Source organism: Pterocles gutturalis, unplaced genomic scaffold (assembly GCF_000699245.1).
Source record: "Pterocles gutturalis isolate BGI_N339 unplaced genomic scaffold, ASM69924v1 scaffold36777, whole genome shotgun sequence".
NCBI lineage: Eukaryota > Metazoa > Chordata > Aves > Pterocliformes > Pteroclidae > Pterocles > Pterocles gutturalis.
This window is the reverse complement of record NW_010114138.1, coordinates 594-5,450: the sequence shown is the minus strand read 5'-3', so window position 1 is coordinate 5,450 and position 4,857 is coordinate 594.

Here is a 4,857-nt window from a genome sequence, read left to right as displayed (position 1 = left end):
TAACCCAGGTTTAATCGCTCCAAGCTTAGGCAGGGATTTGGTGGCCAGTGGTTTCAGCAATGACTTTTATTTTATCAATGTTCATGAGCAGGCTGTTGTTTGCACATGAAAACAGTCTGCTGGCAAAACGTGGATCTGCAAAATGAGTGACGGAGCTGAAAGCTTGGGATCTGATTTATTTCTGAGGGCTCTGCATGGAGCTTTCAGAGTGTGGAAACCTGCACCAAAGAAGGAGGAAATTATTTGAAGGGCGTCTGCTTTTAAGCAGAAAAGAAATAATTTGCTGGATGTTGAGATACTGTTGATGTTCTCAAATTCAAGGCATGAAAAGAAACCATTTCTCACGGCAAGGCTGTGAGCAGGAGCCATCTCTTTGATCTGTATCTGCACACAGTGGGGTGGGGTCCATGAATTACAAGGAAATGTAATCCGCTGTCATTCTTAAATAAAAAACACACTAGCTAATTAAATTGAGGCCCAGTGACCAAGCGACTGGTGTCCAAGTTTGGAAATCTTTATCCTGTGCAGCTCTGCAACTTGGGGTAAGTCACTTAACCTCTGCGTTTCCCAGTCCCCCTCCCCATAGCCTCCCTGTCTACTGGTGAAAAATTAACTATGATTTACATGGAGCTGTATGAATGTATTTTCATCATCCTTCAGGACCTGGACTCTGACATTAATCAGACCTGCACCCCCTGACATAGCATATGGTTGGCCTCTGCATGTCCTCAGTCTGGGCTGGCTGCTCCTGGGGTCTCCACCGGTCATCACAGAATCAAAGGTTTGGAGACCCAAACGTTGGAGGACGTGGGTCAAGCAGGGAGCGTGGTCCCACGAGACCATGGGAAACACTTAATCTCTTATTCTTCAACTCCCACACTGTGAGGGGCCAGCCAGAACTTCCCCAAACAACATGTTGACTTGGCCAGGATCTTAATATAAGAAATATTTACACCACTGAGCATTAGCCTGACTCATCCTGGATATATCAGATTGACAGCACATGCGTATCTGGCCATCTGATGGCCAGCAGTCCTCTGGAAGCCATGACTTTAGGTGGGCTGCTGAATGTCTGGAAATCCAGCAGATCATTTATAAAAGTGGTAGATGATCATTAAAAAACAGGAAGAGCAATATCTTGCTCATGAAACCAGCAAACTACATCCACAAGCAATAGAATGAGAGATTATCCCCAAAGCAGTAAAATGATAGATTACGAGTGAGACAACAGATACCAAGTAAAACAGACAGTAGTCAGACTAAAAGTAGTCGTTGGCTGTGCAATTCATGAAGGGGGGGGGGGTTGTCCAATGCTGGTTTTTTACCAGTGGAGTAGTACCAACATGGTTCATAAAAGGTGAGTATACACCAAAATTCGTGCAGTTTCCAGGCATTGGAAGCATGTTTTCACCTCTGAAAAGGTTTCCCTGTTTGATGGGAAACTGGAATTTCACCACGGAAGAAGCCCCCTCAAGCTCTGGTCACTTCTAGAGGGTGAGGCGAGATTTCAATGCCAGCCCAAGATGCATCTATAAAATACTCTCAATCCACGTTCAAATCGTAGGTTTTCAGGGGCTGATATTTTCCAGCAGCATGTGGGAAGGCCAAGACACTAAACTGACAAATGACTTTCAACCGTACCAAGTCAAATCAGTTTGTAGGATCCTTGGAACCAACAAGGAGGACCTGACCCTCTTGTTTAGCAGCACAAGATCCCAAAATAGGACTTTCTTGATTAGGACTGTGACTCTCTGCAGTCACTGGAGAAACCTTCAGCGAGTGATTCAGACTTCACCGTAGATCTCTGTCTTTTTCCATGGGTTAGGGAGAAGCCCCAGAGCAGCTGCTATTCAAAATGAGGTACCTCATTGAGGTTGGATGTTCCAGTGAACAAGCAGAGCCGACCTCCAATGTGCTCCTTAGCCTCACCAGGGGCTTGGGGAAATGACAATGTCCAATGCTCATTAGAAATAAATGGGACAGGGGTACCTCAGAAAACTTCATTCCTCACGAGTCTTGGATAGCTAATTACAGTTTCCCATGTTAGATTGTGGGCCAATGCTTCTTGTCCCATCACTGGGCACTTCTGAGGAGACCCCATCTCTCTCTCCTCTGCAACATCTCAGGAGGGAGCTGCAGAGAGTAATCAAAATCCCTCTTTGCCTTCTCCCCCACTGCACCCACCCAGCTCTCAACCTCTCCTTGCATGCCCTGAGCTCCGGCCCCAACCAGGATCTGCTTCTTCAGCTTCATCCCCTGCCAGCCCCAGCTTCCCTCTTAGGAAGGCTCAGCTCTGGGATCCAGGCAGCTGGAGACCTTGGCACCACAGTTCCCCTTGGGCCATCTCAGCAGTGCTAATGTCTGCTGCGTGACATCCAGGTGCTCAGGGTCCCTGGTGCTGAAGATGCAGTCGTGATGCTGGGTATCATCTGGACAAAGTGCCCTTTCACTTGGGCACATTTGAGATCCTCCTCCATGGTCACTACCCCATGGCAGAGCTTTGTGGACTGACCCAGCGGCTGTTTCTTCTGCAAAAGCTACGTCAACCCTTTCCACATCCCACTGAAAACACAAGGGTGGAGACAACCCGCTCTGTAATTTTGAGCTCTGAGACATCAGCAGGTTTCTTCTCTCTATCCAGTGGTGCAAAAAAATCAGAGACACCCTGGGAGAGCCAACAGCCTCCCGTGTAAATGAGAGCGGGGTCTGGCAGGCAATGAAGAGACCTGGTTTGCATTATCGAGTTTCCTTGCACGTAGCCTGATTTATTAATTTTTTGGAGCAATCTGTGCAGGACTATATTCACCAAGCTAATTTGAAGTGGCTTTTTAAAGCAAACAAACACAGGATTTCAGCTATTCCTCCTCTGCTGTCTCATCTTGAGCTTGATAGCTCGCTCCAGCAGGAAAATACGACCCCACAAGGACTGCGTTTCACCACCGTGTATCAAAACAAACACACACACACACACAAAAAGGGACCCGACCGCTAACCTCAAGCAGCTTCATTTATTACACACAGTGGTGTCTTTTAAAGGAAACCGCCTGCCCTGCTGTGGCTGGCTCTTTCTTCCCCGTCGGAGCGTTTCATGAGCAAAACCAAGGACCTTCTGAGCAGCCAGGTTCAGCTCAGCTCGTGCCCTGTGCACAAGGCGACTTTGTTCTGCTTGCAAGAATTCACCGCAGAGCAGCGAGCACCCCATGGCACCCCTCGCAGCATGGCTATGGGCTGAGAAGGTCCCCTAAGCCATGGAAGTCTGAATGCTGCTGAGAAGCCACCAAGAGGAACCACCGTGGGGAGCCACCAGCGTTGACCTGGGGTGTCTGACCACCAGATCTTCACGGAATGATAGAATCACAGAATGCTTTGGGTCAGAAGGGACCTTTGAGGATCACCTAGTTCCAACCCCCTGCCATGGGCAGGGACACCTCCCACTAGCCCAGGTTGCTTAAAGCCTGCTCCAGCCTGGCCTTGAACCCCTCCAGGGATGGGGCTTCCGTCTTCTAGATCTTGCACTCATCAAAGCCCACATATCCTAAAGTGCTCCAAATTTGAGTTAATAACAATGGTTCTAACATCCTGGGGGCATGCTGTGGGGGAGCACTGCTGTTGGCAGAGCCATGCCTGCATTACCAAGGACTTTGCAGCCATCTCCTGCTGAGGACCGTGACACATCGAGACCCTCCATGAGTCCAAGGATGGAGTTAGATGCTTGGGCACTGAGCAGGCAGAGCATCCTCTGGAGCTCCATGAGATGCTTAGTCGGTGCAGCACAAGATTCATGTTAGGAAATGAACCATTCACTACTTCCCCATGTTATAAGAAGGGTGTAAGGAAAAAAAAAAAAAAAGCTAAATTGTTGATTTATATCCTAAATAGTAAATTATATGACCCAGTCAAGCCCCGTTGCATTGCGGATGCTTCTAACACACAAGTGTAAGACTCAGGCAAGTCCTTGCAGGAGCAAGGCTTGACTTCATGGCACCAGGTAAACGCCTAATTGATACCTGCCAGGATGGTGGGGTGGTTTTTTATTGTAACACCACCAAAAATTCCTTTTATCTCATCTTCTGCTGGCAGCAGGTGCGGGGGGGGTGGCAGCTCTGTTCAGCCTCGTGACAATGTGGGATTGCTTCCTGCAGCGTGCTGGGAAACAATGGAAATCATTGGGGGGGAATTTGACATGTGCAAAATTTCATTTTCAGGATAGTGATGCCTATTCCAGAACAGCTTCAGAAACAGACCCTTGGTGGAGAAAAAAAATCTACATTGTTTTCCATGCAAAACTGTTTTAAACTAGCTCTTGGGGAACCATCCTCCTTTGTTTTCCTTCTGAAATGCAAAGAAAAAACAATTCTTGTATTTTCCAGATCCCATGCAAACATGATGTGACCAGCAGGTCAAGGGGAGGGGATTGTCCCCCTCTGCTCCGCTCTGGTGAGACCCCCCCTGGGGTGCTGCCCCCAGCTCTGGGGTCCTCAGCACAGGACAGACACGGAGCTGCTGGAGCGGGGCCAGAGGAGCCCCGGAGATGGTGCGAGGGCTGGAGCAGCTCCCGTGCGAGGACAGGCTGAGAGAGTTGGGGGTGTGCAGCCTGGAGAAGGATCCGGGGAGACCTTCCAGCACCTTCCAGTGCTGATAAGAAAAATGGGAACAAATTTTTTAGTAGGGCCTGTAGTGATAGGAAGTGGGTAATGGTTTTAAACTAAAAAAGAGTTGGTTCAGGCCACAATACAAGGAATAAATGTTTAATGGTAAGAGTGGTGAAACACTGGCACAGGTTGCCCAGAGAGGTGGTAGATGCCTCATCCCTGTAAACATTCACAGTCAGGTTGGACAGGGCTTTGGGCAACCTGG